Genomic DNA, 20,773 nt, shown 5'->3' on the forward strand with positions numbered 1-20,773 from the left:
TTTTGGTCCCTCTATGACAACATGTGGACCACGATGACTGGCTAATGTAAAAATTGCACTATCTGTGCCTATAACTTACTCACTATATTGTAGACCTCTCCTCTGCTGTTGCTAAAATGTTAAATTATGTGGTTTTGCACTGTATAAATGATACCATTTGTGTCAATAGGGTTAGGTATTAGATTGTTGTCAGTATGTTATACAAATGCCTGTATAAATGGTACTTATTGCGGCAATAGGACAGTTATTATATTGTCATAACTATGTTGCGAAGCTGCCTAATTTTGGCTTATCGGGTTGTCCCTTGCTCTCCCCCCAAAACCCCCCCCACCCTCTCAGGGATTCTATCAGTGTGAATTTTCGGTTTGGAGTTGAGGTAACGCCTTTATATTCCTCTCTCCTGGTTTTCAATTTTTATTAATAATTTCTCGAGCTTAATGGCAATACATATATTAATTTTACTAATCCGTCAATGTGGTATTTCTCATGATATTTCTCTTTCCTGACTTTCACTTTTTATTAATAATTTCACGAGCAGAATGGCAAACCAGATAGCGGGTTCACTCATTTGGTAATGTGGCCTTTTTGATGTGTACATGGAAGCGTGGTTCGGGTATCACGGGCGTGCCCGTTTTTTCTTTCTGATCACTTGCTGACCTGTCAGCAAGCCCATTCTATCCACACATAGTCCGCTTTCCTTTTCTAGCTTCTTTACCATCCGATAGTCCGCTTTTTCCTTCGGAACTTTCACCTGTTCTGGTTTTAGATAAAAAACCATTGGCGCGCAGTTGGTCCATTTAAATATCCCGGAAATCACAGCACGCCACACACAGTCTATCTTTACCCTGTCGACGGTCAGCATATACAGACTCCCTGACTACTACGGCATGTTTGCTTCTTTAGGTAAGCCTTTTTAATTGGATTTTCCGTTCTTTTCTGGCGGCGGGTGTTTGATGCACGCAACCCTTTTTGTAAGCCCCTCGCTCTGGTCTCCTTTCAGGATAACCCTTTCATAGTATCGCTCCTATGGCAGCCTGTTTCGCTCGATGCGGATCAATCTAATCAACTTGGCTCAGCTTAAAAATTAGTAGCCCAGGTACGTTTTTTAGCCGTTAGTACATTCAGTAACATCCCACCTCCATATTGTCATTACGAGCTTGTGCTCACATCGTACTTTATTCTTCATGGTTATTTAACTTACCACCCTGGCCTAATTTGCAGGATGTGTAGATGTGGATTTTGCACCAGTTTCCTCCTGGCTCTTCAATTTTTACTAAAGGAATACTGACCGGCCTTTAACAGCTCAGGTAGATATATTATTAATGTATCTTGCTTCCCCTATAGTTGGCTGTCTATTACGTTTTTTTTTTTTTAAAGTTGGTTTTATTGTATTTTAGGAAAAGAAACAAAAGTAAAACAAACAGAAAGAAAAACAAGCGGCATCATTGCAGCAGTACAACATGAGCCCCGCAGGACCACCCAATACAACCATCAGTAGCCTCGAGTACTAGCGTGTCACATTAAGCGGAGTCTGTGATGATAGCGGCGGGTAAGCGTTCCAATCGCCAGGCGATACCCAAAGTCTCTGCTGAAACTATCATGAGGAAGGATAGCTAGCTGCATGAAATGTCACGGGAATGTCCCAAGCGGGTACGTTCCTTCCTCAGTCTTGCAGTGCCGCAACAATAACAAAATCCCCCCAACCATGTCCCCCTCCCTACCCCCCCACAGCCCCCCCCGCCCCCAAGTGGTGGCGCCAGCACACATTCTCATTCATCACCACGCACTCACATCAGCCGGGTAACTAGACTTGGAAAAGGTGAAGTGCTCTCAGGGCCGATGGACAGACGGCAGAAGGTAAACCGTTCGACAAAAACCTGACTAAAGGTCCCCAGCGGAACATAAAGTTCTTAAAGTTGCCCAAGAAGATGTCCGCCATTCTCTCCATGCTCATCAGGTTCCATAACTTTGCGTGCCATAAAGACATGGCCGGGGCCGTTTGTTTTTTCCAAGCCGCAGCCAGTGTTAGTTTAGCCGCCCCCAAGCACAGCCACATAATTTGCCTGTCAGCCTTTGTTTGATGTTCCAGTAGCGGATCTCGGAGACCCAAGACAACAAAGGACAGGGAATCCGGAATTGGATACCCCAACATGTCTTTGATATGTGATAGAATTTCGGTCCAAAAAGGCCTAATGACAGGACAGTCCCACCAGATGTGGCGAAAGTCGCCCAATAAGCCACAGCCCCGCCAGCAGCGATCCGAAGTCGCCGGGAAGATGCGATGAAGTTTTGAGGGGTATAGATACCAATCAAACATGGTTTTGAAATGGGCATCCCTCAGGTCTGCCAAGTGATTATGGTTCTTAATGTCCCGCCGGAGACTCCTCCATTCAGTCTCCGCAATGTCCCTACCCAGCTGACCTTTCCAATGGTCCATATAGCGGGGACGCGGGGAGATCACTGTGTCAAGCAAAAGCTTATATAAAAAGGAGATCGATCCCTTCATCGTGGCAGTCCGTAAAAGGAAAGCTTCGAACGGTGAGGGCGGTCTGGTAGCCGCCTCTCTCAGACCTGGCGAGGTCGCCCAATGGATCAGCTGGGCATATCGGTATCGTTCCGTGGGTGGCAGGTCGTAGTCCCGCATGCAATTAGAGAAGGTAAGGGGCTCCGCACCATGGAAAAGATGCGTAAGGGCCCTACAGCCACCCTCTCTCCAAGGCCAAAAGGGTCCCTCCTGTAATGCCGGTGGGAAAGCCGGATTAAAGTGCAGCGGAGTGAAGGGGGAGGGGAACGACGTCCAGCGCATGTCCCCTGATACCGTGTCCCACACCTTCAAGACAGTGCCCGTGGGGGTGCTGATGTAAGCATTCCTAGGCCTGTCTGACTTGGGTTTCCAGGCTAGGTCCCAGATCGACCTCCCAGCCACACTCCTGTCCATGTGCAGCCAGTGTTTTTCTGATTCTTGCTGCGACCACTCCACTAAGACTCGCAATTGTGCGGCCTTATAGTACAGGTGCAGGTCCGGGAGGCCCACTCCTCCCTCGGGCACCTCAGAGTCGCATAGGAGAGGCGTGCTCGTCCACCCTGCCAGATGAACTTCAGGAGGAGGGTCTTCATCCGCCGGAAGAAATCTATCTCCATTGGTATGGGGAAGGCTTGGAAAAGGTACAGGAATTTCGGGAGGAGGACCATCTTGATGGCATGGATCCTGCCCAGCCACGTAATGTATTTCGGCTTCCACCTGTCCAAATCCCTCCGTACAGCCAATATCATAGGTGGAAAGTTCGCTGCAAACAAGGAGCCAACAGAAGGTGTCAGTCGGACCCCTAAATAGAGCAGGGAGGCCGGCGCCCACGCCAATTGCGTAAGCGACCGCAATCGCTCTACCTCGGTCGGCGGGAGCGTTAGGTTCAAGATATAAGATTGATCAAAGTTAATCTTGAAACCGGCTACATCTTCAAAGCTGGATAGCAGATTTTGTATGTGTGGCAGAGATTGCGCCGGATCCCCTACCGAGAGGAGTACATCGTCCGCAAAAAGGGAGATCTTATGTTGTTCCCCCGAAAAGGGAAGCCCCTTTATCAGCTCTTGTTCGCGCAGCGCGATGGCCAGAGGCTCAATGCTCAGGGCAAAGAGCAAAGGCGAAAGAGGACAGCCCTGTCTCGTGCCCCTGGTGTGAGCAAAACCGGCGGAGCGATGACCATTAACCATCACCCTGGAGTAAGGGGTATTATAGTTTGCGCGAATCATGGTGATGAATTGGGGCGCGAATCCAAACGCCTCCAGGGTGCGAAACATGAAATTCCAGTCCACCCGATCAAAGGCCTTTTCCGCATCCAACCCCACCAGCACCGCCGGGAGACGCATCCTTGTGGCCTTCTCAATGAGGTGAATCACCCTCCTCAGGTTATCGTGCGTTTGACGTCCCTTAATGAACCCTGACTGATCTGGGTGAATGATGGCCGGCATCAGATCCCGAAGTCTATGTGCCAGAATTGCGGAGTATAGCTTGGCATCTATGTTAAGTAGAGCTATCGGGCGGTAGGACGAACAGTGGGACGGGTCTTTCCCCGGTTTAGGAATCACGGAAATTCTGGCCTCGGCCATGGAGCCCGTGGTGCAACCCGTGTTCGCCATTTCGTTAAAGAGGGGTACCAAAAATTCGCAGAGCTCCGTAGCTAAGGATTTGTAAAATAGGGCCTTGTAGCCATCCGGGCCGGGAGCTTTGTGGAGCTTAAGGTCCCTGATAGCCTTCAACACCTCGTCCCTAGAGATAGGGGCCGCTAGGAGCTCGTTCCATTCTTTCGATACCCTTGGGATGGGGAGATCAGCCAAAAAGCGACCCTGAGCTGCTTGGTCTCGGGGGTCACCCCTGTAAAGTGCCTCATAAAACCGGCCGAAGAGGCTTGCCTTATCCGCATCACTGTGGTGAAGCGTTCCTGAAGAGTCCAGGATGCCCCCTATATATTCCCTTTCCCGCTTATCACGTAGTTGGCGCGCCAGATGTCTACCTATCTTGTTTCCCTGGGAATAGGAGGTGCGCCGAAGTCGGAGCAGGGTAAACTCCGCACGGTTGGCGTAGTGGGCCTTCAACTTACCCCTCACTGCAGTCAATGGTCTCAGGGTAAGCCTAGATGGGTTATCTTTGTGGGCCCGCTCCAAGGCAGCCAGCTCCGTTTCCAGTTCCTCCCGTTCCTTCCGTCTCAACCGATTGAGGTTGGCGTTGAGGTGAAGGCATGTGCCCCGTATAGAGGCCTTGCACGCATCCCAAGTGTTAAAGAGGGAGGTATCCGACGCCGGATTGAGAGTCCGAAACTCCCCTATAGCCTTGCGTAGTTCCTTGCAAGAGGTATCATCCCTGACCAGTGCCGGCGGAAAATACCAAGTCTTCACGCCATCCCCCCCGGACGGCCAGCGCAGCCCTAGTACCAGTAAGCTGTGGTCCGAAACAGACAGGGGAAAAACGCTAGCATCTCTTATATCCCCTCGGAGCGCCTGGCTTACAAAAATATGGTCAAGCCTGGAGTAGGAGTGATGGACATGGGAGAAGAATGTGTAATCGCGCGACTGGGGGTGCAGGAATCTCCAGCTATCAACCAAACCGAGATCACCAATCGTTCCCTGATTCTCAGCAGAAAAGACTCCTGCTCTTGCCCTCTGCGCCCGGGAGCTGTCCAGATCCCCATCCCAAACCATGTTAAAATCACCCATCAGTACCACAAGACCCTCAGCAAAGTCCCCTGCCCTGTCCAACAGGTCTCGCAGAAAAGCATTCTGCCCTGAATTGGGGACATACACCACCACAAACGTACATGTCACTCCACCAAGCACCCCCTTGACCATAAGCCACCTTCCTTCCTTGTCACAGCTAATCCCCAAAGGTTGAAAGTGCAGAGACGCTCGAAAGAGAAGCGCCACCCCTCTATGTTTGGTGGAGGCAGAGGCCCTGTAGATCAGCGGGAAGTGTCTATGGCGCAGCCGGAGTTCTTCCTTACGCGCCAGGTGTGTCTCCTGGAGTCCCACAATATCCAGGTGATGATTAATAAGGTATTTCCAAACTTTTTGGTGCTTCTGTGGGGAGTTAAGACCCTTGACGTTCCATGTCCCAATACTAAGCGGCATAAGGGAATTCCAACACCCACCCCCGGCTAATCAATGCAAGTACCTTCCCGCCCCCCCACTCCTTAGTAACCAAAGGTGCTGGGTCCGACAGTCCCCTCACCACCAGGACCCCACAGAGCCCCATATCACTTTCAGAGTCCTGTAACTCAGGATTTGAAACATCATTCATCCAATCAATAATCTCCCCGAAAGTCCCGACAATCAAGAGCCCCAGGAATCTAGCCTCAGAAAGAGAAAGCACACCATACATTCATACCCGGCGCCACCACTCCCCGTCCCACCCAACCCCTTCCCCACAAGGCCCCCACAACACCCCCTGAGTCCCTCCCCCCCAACTAAACCCCAAGTCAAAAACAAACAGAGATACTTAGCAGTCTCAACGAAGAGTCCCAGATCAGTGCAGCGCACCGTGTAGTCACTGGGAGGGGGACGGGAGACTCCATCTGGGACTCCCAAGGCCTCGGTCCGGGGTGTCTTCTCACAAAGTACTTGCATACCCACGGAACCGGTGAACAGGAGCCCCCTCCGGCGCCCTCAGGCCGCAGCTTACAATTCAGGCTGCCCCGGAGCTCCGCTGCGATGTCGTCAGTGTCGCCGAGACAACGGAGGCCACCGCCTCCCCTCTCTCCTGTAAGCTGGTTGCCCGATCAGGCCGTCCGCGATCCGATGTTGACCCCACTCTGTGCCAGGAGGAGGATCGATGTCGCCGTCTCGGAGATGGGCTGCCCGCCCTCGAAGCTGGAGACTCATCCTCGATGCCCAGGAGGTCCTTTGCCACTTGTAGCGAGCGTATCTGCGCTAGCTTATTCTGCCAACGGAAAACTATGCGGAATGGATGACCCCATGAGTAAGTAATGTTATGGTTCCGTAAAAACGCCGTCACTGGTCTAAACTCCCGCCGCTTCTGAAGGGTCGTTGCCGCCAAGTCCTGATACAGCTGCGGGCGGTGTTCACGGAACTGCAGAGTAGGAGTGTCTCGTGCTTTCCTAAGAATTCGCTCCTTGAGCTGAAAGTCATGGACACACACTAGGATATCAGGGGGTGGTCCTCCGCCCCTCCGCGGCAGACCAACTCTGTGGACCCGGTCCATCCGTATCTCCTGCACATCCTCCTCGCCCAGGATCTGAAGGAAGAGGTCCTGCACGTAGCCACGCAGATCACCCGCTTTGCCATCCCATGGCACCGCTCGTATGCGAATGTTATTTCTTCGAGAGCGATTCTCTAAATCTTCCGCATGGGACTGCAAGTCCAAGTTTTGTTCAGTGAGTCTCAGCACGTCTTGTTGCAACTGGTGGACGTCGTTCGCCATGCTAAGATCGTGATCCTCTAGCGTGGCTACTCTCTCCCCCACCGCATCCACGTCCCTCCGCACCTCTCGAAGATCTGATGTCAGTTGCGCTCGGAGGTCCGAGATGTCTTCTTTGATAGATTTAAAGAGGTCAGTCATGAAGGCTTTGGTAACTGGAGCCTCGTCATCCGACTTCCCTGGAGAGAGGAACTCGGGCCAGGGGACGTTGGTTGCTGGGTATTCTTCGGTTGGCCATCCTTACCGGTCTTCTTGCGCAAAACGGTAGTCATTGCGGCCCTCCTTGACTTCCTGGGAGACACCACGACCGGTGCCCCTCCGCCACCAGAGAGAATCCTTTCAAGGCCCCTGCTGTCCTCCCTCGGCTCTTGCCCAGATCACCAGATTTAGCCCCAGTTCGGTTCGATGGAGTGGGTAGATCCGGTCCAGTAGAGGCAGCCTCCGCAGCGTCAGTTCCCACCCCGACAGCCCGGGGTGTAGCGGTGGCCCAGTCGCAATGCAGCCGGACAGTCCAAAGGTTAGGGGACCAGCTGACCCTCCTGGTCCTCCACGCTGGCAGGTGCCTCGATTAGTCAGATCACAGTCCTCTGGGGCCCTCTCGTTACCATTCAGCAGTCCGATCCCGCTAGCCCTTGTGCTTTAGCAGGAGTCCTGTTCCCGCGCTGGAAGGAGGGGGGAGGGGAACCCAGCTCGCAGTGCCTGCCTCCGCTATAGCGCCAAATGGGTCCCCCCGTAGCAATTGTCCTTTTGCACGACTCTCCGACCTCCCAAAAGCTGTGACAATGGCCGTGCTCACCTGCGGCCCGCACCGGCACTCCTTTGCGGCGCTGCTTCCCTCCGAGGGTTCAGGCCGCTACGTTCCAGATCACCACGTGGTCATAGGATCAGTCGAGGGCCGTCACACTTGCCGCCGCACTCCAGCTGAGTTGCCTCACATTCCTGTGGGGGCCGACTGCACCCCCCCAAAGGCCAGTCCAACTCCAAAGCACGGGTCCGAACTCCGCCCAGTTGCGTGGGCCTCGGGATCAGCGCCGACCGCTCCCGGCGCTAGGCCGCAGACCGCGGTCTCAGTTAGGCAGCCTGCCGTGCCCTGGCTCCGGGCGCCCGCGGATGTTAGGCTCCGCCCCCGCCCGGGGATCCGGGAACACAGCGCCGGCCAGGCGTCCCCTCGCTGCCGATGGTTCCCGGTGGCACCGCACCACAATGCCCAGGCGGACTCGTCAGCTGCCGCTCTTCGCTCCACTCCAGGACTTCGTGGGCTGCTCTCGTGCTTCGCTGCTCTCGGCGCCGCACCGGTCCCAAGTACCGCCGCCGGCCTCGGTACCGCGATGACGGGCTCCTGCGCCTTCGAGGGTCACACCACTGCAGGCCACCGCTGTAGTAGGTCTCCGGAGCAACTAGCAGCCCGAGGGGACTCCGGGGGCCCCCGCTAAACAATGCTTTGTAGGGCCTGGCGCCGGAGGGGACTAGAAGCACGTCCTACTCCGCCGCCATCTTGGCCACGGCCCCTATTACGTTTTTTGACCAGGTTCTGATTCAGTCTATATACATGCTATATTTTCCATCATAGATACTACTATATCCTAGTCAGCTTTGGAGAACCTTTTCATACCTGCTTTACCTTGGAGTTTAGAACATCCCAAATTATCACTTCGGCATTTCTCCACACCAGATGTAAGTCATCCATCTGTATTGTAGTTGTTTGCGTCTATTTCAACTCTCTGGCTTCTCATGCACCGTGTTAATATAATCATTATTATGTTTTCCCAGTTATCAATAATTTTTAACCTGGAGAACTGATCACACTCCTCATGCCGAGAGCTGTTCGTCTTATCAGTTACATTACTATTGGACCATCCATTTGAGTTTCTTCACAGGTAATATCATAATATACATAATATAGATGTGGAGTTTTCCTCCCTTTAGCTTGATTATAAATTACCGATGTGACTATCAGATCTTCCACTGCGGCCTTGTGAGTTGCACCCATGTGTTAGGAAGATTGTCCGATGTTCACAGTCTGTTTTTGTTAAAATTTCGTTGCTTAAGTCTGGGTCTGTATTCCGTCCATTTGTATATGCCATTTTAGAAACCCTTCACCTTTTTCTTTTCCTCAAATATTAATTGGCGAGCGATGGGAACAATTGATATTAACCATTATATTTCCAGTTTTGTAACATATGTCTGAATAGCTGTGCCTGAAAATATTAAAGGTTTTTTTTGTGTCACACTGTATATATGTATTTATAACACTTGTGTCTGTTTCAGTCTGTTTCTTCTGGAGCAATCATGTATTATACATGGATTAATTGTTACATATGTGGTCATATTCTTTAAATTGTAATGAGATCAATGAGCTGTTTTTAATTTTTAGTGTTGTAGGAATCTTGCCCCATGTGTATTCTAAGATTATTAGTTATGTCCTATGTTAATTTTTGTTTCTAGTACAATAAGACGGTGACCTGATGAAGGCGATAACGCCGAAACGCGCGTAGTCCCTACTACCTTGCCTCCATCCATCTCTGTCCAGTTTTGTTTGTACTGCCTTTTCATCATGGTTTTTGTAATAATGAAATAATAATGATTGCTTATAAATATAACAAATATCCAATTTTTGAATACGAGTTTATATAAATAAAATGAAATATATATATTTTCAATCATGTGTTTTTGAATACGTTTAATATAGGTCATAACTGTATGAGACAATTGAGTGGGCTCTACTACTAATTTGTTCTTACAGCCAATTAGACTTAGCTGTAGACCTTTACCTACAGCAAAATGTGTTGATGCCTGCCAGTATTTCCCAAAAATATTCATAATGGAAAATCAGTGTACCAATTTCAACAAGATTGTGGGAAACATTAAATTAATCAAGCATTGGCAAAGCCAATCAGTCTGACATTGATGATCAGCATTTTGGATTTGTCAATGCATGTCTTCTTTTGCCCTGGATTTTGTAAAACTTTAGGGTTGTGGGAGCTGACAGATCCTCACCATTATAACAAGGATAGGTAAAAAGAAAAAATATTGTTTGGCCTCAAAAAGCACACACTGCCACAGTAGTTCCTGGCACTAAAAAAAAACTACTTAGTGTGCCGATATGCTGTGTGTGAGACAGTAGAATGCAGCCACTCACAGTGAAGCCAGCTGATAGATATAGAATTTTGATGAAAACAAAAGGTCTTCGTTAAAGACAAATTAATAATTAGGGGTCCAATTTTTGAAAAATTTCACAAAAGCAAAACCCTGGTATATGTCATTGCATTAATGCAGATTTACGGCTTCTGTGAATTTACAGAAGTAGGCCAGAAAACTGTACTCGTTGAAAATATTTGTGAACTGCACTTTAGCACAAGCAAGTGTGGATGAGAAGATTTACTCATGCATGTAGGAAGGTAGATTCCTGACTATGGTTGCCCCCAACTTTTTGCCTGGTGTTTTGCTGGTTTTCTGACTTAGTTGACCTGAGGCCCTGCTATTCAGGACCTCAGGCCCACTGCTCTCTCTGTTAAAATGGATTCCATGTACCCTAGGTACATATCCAATTGGATACTGAGTCACCTTATCAGTCCCTGTACAGTGTACCTTAGGTACCCAGGGCATAGGTGTACCCAGGGCCTACCAGGGGCTGCAGCATGTATTATGCCACCCCTGGCTGGCCATCCAAATCTGACACAACTGGCTGCACGACAGCTGGGGCAAGGTGGTGTAATCACCCCTTGCTTTAGATATAGTATTCCTATATCTAACCCTAAAATGGGCACACAGATCTCCTATCAGTCACTCCTATGGCAGGCCTTGACAATCCTGAAGGCAGAGTGCTTGGAATCGTGTGAGATAGTGCTCTGGCATGAGCTGAGCCTGTCTGCGGCTTTCGGGATCCATCCCTTAGCCGTTTCCATGATATCGCATACCATATACTCTTAAGTGCATTATAATCCTCGCGGTTATATGCCAACTCTGGTATCGCTTTATCAAAACATGTCGAGTAAGGTGTCATACGAATTGGAATACTAACCCCTCGCCAATTCTGGCGACGGGGTTAGCATTCCACCCTTCTAGAGGGACACGACATGTATGTAACCTGTAACCCCGGTTAAAGTCAGACAGAGCCTTAGCATCCACAAAATGGATGCTGCCACCGAGACACAAGTCTGCCCTCCTGCTGCTGGGAGTCCTCCCAGAGCAGGAGGCAAGGACAAAGGGTTTCCTGCCAGGGGCGGTGCCAGCACCGTCCCAGACAGGGTTTTGTGTATTCCAGGTAGGCAGGGCTACAGAGGAAGGTGACTGCAAGTGGCACCCCGGTGCTCACTGTGCATAGGCCGGCTTGAACCAGTTCCAGGGGCACACCAGCCCCTGAGCTGGGGAAAGCCCGCCAAAGGAGAGGGGTGTAACCACCCCCCTCCTGGTCCCACCCATAGGGCAGGACTTAGTCGCGTGCCAGCCCCCTTTTCCCAGATAAAGGTAGGAGCAGGCCCCCTTCCAAATTAGATCATCTTTGGAATCAAGACACGACTTTCTACGAAAGGACATCAAGATTTCTTCTTCAAGATTCTCCCTTGTGACTAAGGAGTAGTCACCCTGCATCCGCAGGCACCATCTTAAGAACACTGCGGTCTGCTGCAAGTCCTTCCTCCGGAATCCGACTGCCCAGCTCGACGAGAACCGGCTTCCCTGGCACCTCTGACCTCTACCCACCTCTACAGCCAAGCTGAGAACCGTGGGTGCGACGAGACCTCGAGGGACTGGCCATCTTCAAGACTGCACGACTTCTTTCCAGCACGACCGCCGAGGCATCCTCTGGTGAGTGCTTTGGGGACCGAGAAGCCCCGACCCTGAGCAGCTCCAGCACCGAAGATCAGCCTCCCAGCATCTCCAAGATCTGCGTGGGGCCCTTCTGCTTTTTGCTGCTCACCGCGTTGTTTGGCTACTAGCCCGCTGGCTGGTGGCCTACTTAACGACGCCCGACGACATCACTGCTGCTGGTCTGGTTGCTCCAGACTGGCCCTTGCTCCCTTCCAGAAGAGGAGCACCCCGGACCCTCCTGGTCCACTCCAGACGCCATTTTAGGTCCACCGCGTGGGCTTGAATTTGCCAAGACTTGTTGCCCCAATCCTGGGTCCAGCGACGTCGAGAGCATCAACCATCGTGGGACAGCTCGTACCTCCATCCTGGTCGCCGACAACGCCTCCTGGTCCGTGAGACTACAGAGCCCAGCAGCGCCCACTCACCTGACTGCGGTGACTTCGCCCGGTGCCATCCTGGTGTCCACTTAATCACTGGCTAGTGATTCAAGAACTTGGTCCCCTCTGCTTTCAGGTTTTCTTCTTCCCTGATCCAGGCTTGGATCTCTTCGAACTTTTCTTCACTGGCCGCCTGCCAGCAACTTCTCCTTCAGGCTCCTGGTTCGTCAACGAGGGATCCCGACGTCTTTTCAGACCTATGCAGCCGCAGCCCCTGGGCTAGGTAACTTCGGCATTTCGGTGCCCCAGCATAGCCTCACTTTTCAAGGGTCCAGATCCACTGTCGTTTTCGACCTACCTAGTCGGGTTCGCCCGAGAACAGTAACTTTGTGATTTCTAGCTTCCATAGGCTTTTTCCCGCCTTACGCGTGAGAGTTCCCACTCTGCACGTGGCTCCCCTAGGCCTCCTGCTCCTAACCTGAGTGTTCAGTATTGTAGGCCTAGCGTTTCTAAAGCCTCTGAGAATCGCTACTTACCTGCTAGTAATTCGCATTCCACTTTTAGAGTATATGGTTTTTCGTGCCCCTCGGGCATTCGTATATACTGTGCTAACTTAAGTATTTTCGTAAGAGTTTTGTTGTGTGCCTAGCACCCTGTCCTCATAAAGAGTACAGGGTTGTTGTGATTCTAATAAATACACTGTTTATTTTCATAACACTTGTGTGGTGTCCTTTCACTGGGTGTTCAAGGGGTAATGTGATGGTAAAACAGCTGGCTTAACACGCCCTCTAGAGTCTTAGCCTTAGACTGCTCGTATCCATGCTACTAGGATAGCTGGTCTATAAGGTTGACTTACAACCAATCATCAATAAGGGTTGTTTGGACTGATATATAGTGATCACTAGAATAGTGAGCACTGCACATCAGGCCAACTTCTCACATTGGTGAGCAGCGGTTGGGATTTGAGCTTGCTGTTGTTTTACCACACATATCCTAAGAATATCTTGTGAAAGATCACATAAGTACTAAAGGTACATATAACTTAGCTTAGAATACTCTGAGTTCTACTGAACCAGCTGTTGTAGCTCCTAGGGCCTAGCACACCCTAAACTACAACTCTAGCAAGGGATCAGTAGGCAAACATATAGTGTAGGTAAGTGCACCACTTACACCTCACTAGAAAGAGCATGTCTACCCAAGGAGAATCTACTGAGACTCCCCTTGTGGATGTTGACCCTCCACAGGTCAAATCAAGATATGCAGCTCTCAGTTTTCAGGAGATGAGACAAGTGTGTACCTCCAGGAAACTGAAACAGGGGTCTAACCCCACCATTCCCTTTTTAATAGGTCTCTTAGAGACTTATGATGCGAGAAAGCTTTCTCAGCTAGATGGGAATATGCCAGCCTTAGAGGGTACCTCTGGAGATCCAGACCTCCCCAACATTGCCAATGCAGTTGAGGAGGGGGATCAAGAGGAACTCTCTGGGGACGAGGTAGACAAAGGTCTTGAGGTAGTCAGAAGGCTAACTAGGGCCAACTTAGACTTGCTTGGGCTAGGATCTGGGGGACCCCCAGTACTGACCCTAAGTAGGCCTAACCTTGGAGTTAGGAGAGATAGATCTCTTTCTAGGGACTCCAATAGATCTATGCACTCTAATGCCTCTTCTCAGAGGAGAAGGAACTCTCCCCAAAGGAGATTGACTTCCCCTCAGAGAATGGAGCATGAAGCTAGGATGAGACAGGCTACTCTGAGGATTGAAAGGGAAGAAATTGCCCTGGCCAAAGAGAAGCTTGCCCTGGCTAGAGAGCAGCAGATGAGTGGGTTAGCTCCCACTGGTGGCAACAATCTCCCAAGAGAAAAAGAGAAGGGTTTAGATACTAAACACCTGACAAAGATAGTGCCCCCCTTTAAGCAAGGGGATGACATCCAGAAATGGATGGCTGCTTTGGAGAGGGCCTGCACTGTGCAGTGCATTCCCCAAAGTCAGTGGGCAGCTATACTGTGGCTCTCCTTTGATGGTAAAGGTAGAGATAAGCTCCTCACTACAAGAGTGGAGGATGCTAATGATTACCAGGTCCTAAAAAATGCACTGGTTGATGGGTTTGGCTTAACCACTGAGCAGTACAGGTTGCTGTTCAGAGACACCCAGAAAACTCAGTCTCAGGACTGGTCTGACTTTGTTGATTGTGCCACTAAGGCTTTGGAAGGCTGGCTACTGGGTAGCAAGGTTACTGACTTCACAGGATTATATAATCTTATTATGAGAGAGCAAGTCTTAAATAATTGTCAGAACCAGTTATTACACCAGCACCTAGTAGACTCTGATCTGACCTCTCCACAAGAATTGGGTAAGAGGGCAGACAAATGGGTCAGAACCAGGATTAGGCCCAAGAACCAAGGTGGTGACCAGAAAAAGGAATCAACCTAAGCCTCAAGAGAAGGGTGGGAATAAATCTCCAGATCAAACCACATCAGGGCCCCAAAAATCCTCTGAGGGGGGTGGGTCCCAGAATCCTTCTAATAACCAGAAGAAACCTTATTGTTATCCCTGTAAACAGGTGGGTCATTTGAAAACTGACAGCAGTTGCCCAAAGAATAACAATAAGGAGAACATACCCCCAAGTAACATTCCCAAACCTCCTGTTACTACTAGTAGTAATCCCCCAGGTGGTGGGAGTGCCCCCAAGAATTTGGGTGCATTTACTTTGGGAGTTCCTGGGGACTCTGGCCTAACCAGGTCCCCAAACTCAAATACTCTTGTCTGTGAGACTGGCATGGGGTTTGCCAACTTCACAACTTGTCCCAACACTTTGGGCAAGTACAGACAGGAGCCCCTCATCAATGGAATGAAAGTTGAGGCCTATAGAGATACAGGGGCTAGCATCACCATGGTGACTGAGAGTCTAGTCCCCTCAAGGCAACTTTTACCTGGTGCCACATACCAGGTGGTAAACATTGATGGAGTGAAGAAGACTCATCCAATGGCAGTAGTAAATCTCAGCTGGGGAAGTGTCACTGGCCCCAAGAGAGTGGCAGTGTCATCCAACTTGCCTGTAGATTGCCTACTGGGGAATGATTTAGAGACCTCAGCCTGGGCTGAGGTAGAGCAAGAAACCCATTCTAGAATGGTAAACCCCCATGGTAAGGTTAGTGGGGCAGTGTTAGCCACAGCCCCAGTCCAAGATGTCCTCCCTGAACAGGTCAGGAGGGTTGTGCCAGTCACAACCCAATCTCAGACAACTTCCTTCCCAGAACAGGTTGTCAAGGCTGTAATGGTAACAGCCCACACCCAAACTGAGCCCCCTCCTGAAAAGGTTGGTGGAGTTGTGATGGCCACAGCTCAAACTCAGACAGATAATAGTGTTGTGAAGCCTGAAACTATGGATCACTCCACTCAGACAGAGAGTATTGAGGAGGAAGAGAAATCTCCCTCCCACCAGACTCTAGGAAAGGATCAGCCTCCTCAGGGAACTGATCTGACCCCTTGTGAAGAAACTGCCACAGAGGTAGTCAGGCCTAGCCTGGCAGAACCCCTGATGTCAGTGGACCCTTCTAAGGTGGGACCCAGTCTGGAGCAGGTAACCTGCCCCTCTCTACCCTGCCTCAGTCAGCCCAGGGCTGTAGAGGTCAGGGAGGCCAGTGTTGGACCCCAAAGGGCCCCCTGTCCAAAAGAATTCCCCAATCAGCAGATTAAGGGCACTGAAGCTAGTAGTCTTAGCCAAGTGAAAATAAAACACACTCCTGAGGGATCCCCCTTAAAATTAGTTAGGGACCTCCCACAGATGGACACTGTTGGGCACAGCCAAACTTGGGACCTGAGGGCCCCAGACCTGACCTGTCCCTCCAGTAAGCCAAACAGAGGGACCCAACCTCCAGCTGTAGGTAGCCAGAGGTTGACCCTGAGAGCCCAAAACAACTCAGTCTTGGAAAGAAAGGCCTCTATGGTGGATAATGATTGGAGGAAGCTGAGCCCAAAATTAGTGGAGCCTCACTTCAGTACTCCATTTCAGCACCAGCCTTTTACTTTGCCAAAACACACCACAGGTAGAGATTCCCTATGGTGGAGACCCTCAGACACCCTTAGGGTGAGGGATTGCTTAGTGGACCATGAGATAGGGGGTAACCATGCCAGTGCTGGTACTTCCTTATATGGCCACTCAGGCAATATAGGCTTACCTGGCAAGGCTAGCCTTATCTCCTTTCGTTTGGGGGGGGGGGGGTTATGTAGGAAGGTAGATTCCTGACTATGGTTGCCCCCAACTTTTTGCCTGGTGTTTTGCTGGTTTTCTGACTTAGTTGACCTGAGGCCCTGCTATTCAGGACCTCAGGCCCACTGCTCTCTCTGTTAAAATGGATTCCATGTACCCTAGGTACATATCCAATTGGATACTGAGTCACCTTATCAGTCCCTGTACAGTGTACCTTAGGTACCCAGGGCATAGGTGTACCCAGGGCCTACCAGGGGCTGCAGCATGTATTATGCCACCCCTGGCTGGCCATCCAAATCTGACACAACTGGCTGCACGACAGCTGGGGCAAGGTGGTGTAATCACCCCTTGCTTTAGATATAGTATTCCTATATCTAACCCTAAAATGGGCACACAGATCTCCTATCAGTCACTCCTATGGCAGGCCTTGACAATCCTGAAGGCAGAGTGCTTGGAATCGTGTGAGATAGTGCTCTGGCATGAGCTGAGCCTGTCTGCGGCTTTCGGGATCCATCCCTTAGCCGTTTCCATGATATCGCATACCATATACTCTTAAGTGCATTATAATCCTCGCGGTTATATGCCAACTCTGGTATCGCTTTATCAAAACATGTCGAGTAAGGTGTCATACGAATTGGAATACTAACCCCTCGCCAATTCTGGCGACGGGGTTAGCATTCCACCCTTCTAGAGGGACACGACATGTATGTAACCTGTAACCCCGGTTAAAGTCAGACAGAGCCTTAGCATCCACAAAATGGATGCTGCCACCGAGACACAAGTCTGCCCTCCTGCTGCTGGGAGTCCTCCCAGAGCAGGAGGCAAGGACAAAGGGTTTCCTGCCAGGGGCGGTGCCAGCACCGTCCCAGACAGGGTTTTGTGTATTCCAGGTAGGCAGGGCTACAGAGGAAGGTGACTGCAAGTGGCACCCCGGTGCTCACTGTGCATAGGCCGGCTTGAACCAGTTCCAGGGGCACACCAGCCCCTGAGCTGGGGAAAGCCCGCCAAAGGAGAGGGGTGTAACCACCCCCCTCCTGGTCCCACCCATAGGGCAGGACTTAGTCGCGTGCCAGCCCCCTTTTCCCAGATAAAGGTAGGAGCAGGCCCCCTTCCAAATGAGATCATCTTTGGAATCAAGACACGACTTTCTACGAAAGGACATCAAGATTTCTTCTTCAAGATTCTCCCTTGTGACTAAGGAGTAGTCACCCTGCATCCGCAGGCACCATCTTAAGAACACTGCGGTCTGCTGCAAGTCCTTCCTCCGGAATCCGACTGCCCAGCTCGACGAGAACCGGCTTCCCTGGCACCTCTGACCTCTACCCACCTCTACAGCCAAGCTGAGAACCGTGGGTGCGACGAGACCTCGAGGGACCGGCCATCTTCAAGACTGCACGACTTCTTTCCAGCACGACCGCCGAGGCATCCTCTGGTGAGTGCTTTGGGGACCGAGAAGCCCCGACCCTGAGCAGCTCCAGCACCGAAGATCAGCCTCCCAGCATCTCCACGATCTGCGTGGGGCCCTTCTGCTTTTTGCTGCTCACCGCGTTGTTTGGCTACTAGCCCGCTGGCTGGTGGCCTACTTAACGACGCCCGACGACATCACTGCTGCTGGTCTGGTTGCTCCAGACTGGCCCTTGCTCCCTTCCAGAAGAGGAGCACCCCGGACCCTCCTGGTCCACTCCAGACGCCACTTTAGGTCCACCGCGTGGGCTTGAATTTGCCAAGACTTGTTGCCCCAATCCTGGGTCCAGCGACGTCGAGAGCATCAACCATCGTGGGACAGCTCGTACCTCCATCCTGGTCGCCGACAACGCCTCCTGGTCCGTGAGACTACAGAGCCCAGCAGCGCCCACTCACCTGACTGCGGTGACTTCGCCCGGTGCCATCCTGGTGCCCACTTAATCACTGGCTAGTGATTCAAGAACTTGGTCCCCTCTGCTTTCAGGTTTTCTTCTTCCCTGATCCAGGCTTGGATCTCTTCGAACTTTTCTTCACTGGCCGCCTGCCAGCAACTTCTCCTTCAGGCTCCTGGTTCGTCAACGAGGGATCCCGACGTCTTTTCAGACCTATGCAGCCGCAGCCCCTGGGCTAGGTAACTTCGGCATTTCGGTGCCCGAGCATAGCCTCACTATCCAAGGGTCCAGATCCACTGTCGTTTTCGACCTACCTAGTCGGGTTCGCCCGAGAACAGTAACTTTGTGATTTCTAGCTTCCATAGGCTTTTTCCCACCTTACGCGTGAGAGTTCCCACTCTGCACGTGGCTCCCCTAGGCCTCCTGCTCCTAACCTGAGTGTTCAGTATTGTAGGCCTAGCGTTTCTAAAGCCTCTGAGAATCGTTACTTACCTGCTAGTAATTCGCATTCCACTTTTAGAGTATATGGTTTTTCGTGCCCCTCGGGCATTCGTATATACTGTGCTAACTTAAGTATTTTCGTAAGAGTTTTGTTGTGTGCCTAGCACCCTGTCCTCATAAAGAGTACAGGGTTGTTGTGATTCTAATAAATACACTGTTTATTTTCATAACACTTGTGTGGTGTCCTTTCACTGGGTGTTCAAGGGGTAATGTGATGGTAAAACAGCTGGCTTAACACGCCCTCTAGAGTCTTAGCCTTAGACTGCTCGTATCCATGCTACTAGGATAGCTGGTCTATAAGGTTGACTTACAACCAATCATCAATAAGGGTTGTTTGGACTGATATATAGTGATCACTAGAATAGTGAGCACTGCACATCAGGCCAACTTCTCACAATGCAAAAATCCATCCCTAGAAGAAAATGTACTTCTGCGCTTGTCAAGAGTAAATTTTCAACCTTTCTCAATATGGGAAAAAATTGAAAAAAGCTGGTGAAAACCCATAAAACATGTAAGTTAGTAGGTTTACACAGACTTGAAAGGGCATTCCAAACCCCGGAACTAGTATTCCTTTCCCCTATCTTCAAATCCAGTATGTAGATCTGCAGAAAGGTGGCAAATTAAGGGAGTTGCTAGTCTTCAAACCCCACTATAGTATAGGCCTTGTCATAATCAGAGAGGCTATTACCAGAGCTTTTTATATAATGAGATTGCTGCCATAATTTGTTGCTGCACTACATGGTATCAAAGGGACAAGTGGATTTTGATACAGGACAAGTCGATTTATAAAGCAACCTGTCTCATGGACAAGTGATTAATTTATAAAATTATACACCACTGAGTACAAACAACTTAGACAAACAGTACACCCTGGTCAAGCAACAGAATTGACAAGACTGACATAAGAACTCAACAGCCTGACATCTGGGCCTCCCAGTTTGAAATCGAAACCCAAAGGGATCACATCACAATCTACCACAGAATGCCCCAGCCATAGCTCTAAGCCCTAAGGACATACCAGCAGGACCATGTAACCCATCAGCCAGACTTCAGACAGCCACCACCCAGACCTCAAGAGTCATCACTAAGACATAAAGACCCACCCCAGTTCAGAAAGGCCAGACTTCAGCTCCCACAACTGTTCTGTTAGTCCTACAAAAGAACATAAGCAGCCACCAACAATATACCAGGACCCTTCAACCACACGCCAGCTCCCACCAGCCTAACATTGGAACCTACCAGCCGAACCTCAGGAACCACCACTGGACTTCAGCTCCCTCCCACCAGCTGAATGTTGTGAATTAGCAATCATAAATCAGCTCTCACCGGACAGTTATTGCCATTTAACAGCCAGACCTAAATACACAATTCTAGCCCTCTAGACAAGCCAGCTAGACCTGGTGACTTACCAGCCAGAAATCTAAATTTTCCTACCAGACTCTGCCATCCTCCAGCCGGACCTGTCCGTCCACTGGTTGGACCGCTTCACTCATAGGCCAGTCCTCGCCACCCCACGTCAAATTCTCAGAACACAATAAATTATCAGACCAGGTCCACTGTCGAAAAGGAGACACGCAACTTCTGACTGGTTTTGGTCTGGTTAAGTCCCATCGGTGAAATACTGCTCGAGTGCTGTAGCACTGCAAACAAGGCACCCACGTCTGAGAATTCCTATCACACTTAGGGAGTTGCACTCAATAAAACACAAAGGTGATGGGTGGAAGGAAAACACAAAAATGATTTGTGGAATGCTTGTAAAAGTCTCAGCCAGTAGCAATCACTCAAGCCATATTCCAGGCTAATATGTTTGACCCACTATGCCAATATACAAAGAGACACGTCATGTGGAAGTTAGCCTAAGTCCTGCTCCAAAAGATGTTGTCCAGTCTGAACTACCAGGCCTGATCCCCTCCGGACAGGTACACACGCAATAGTTGACAGATTTGGAGCTAGTACATTCCAGCTAGATTGTAGAACCCACCAGGTTGATCTTAGCATTCACTAGTCAGATGTCAGAAATCACCAACTAGATCTTGCATCTACTGACAAGACTTCCTGGTCCAAAGGCAGGACTTTATATTACCTCAGTCACA

This window comes from Lissotriton helveticus, chromosome 9, assembly GCF_964261635.1.
Source record: "Lissotriton helveticus chromosome 9, aLisHel1.1, whole genome shotgun sequence".
Taxonomy (NCBI): Eukaryota; Metazoa; Chordata; class Amphibia; order Caudata; family Salamandridae; genus Lissotriton; species Lissotriton helveticus.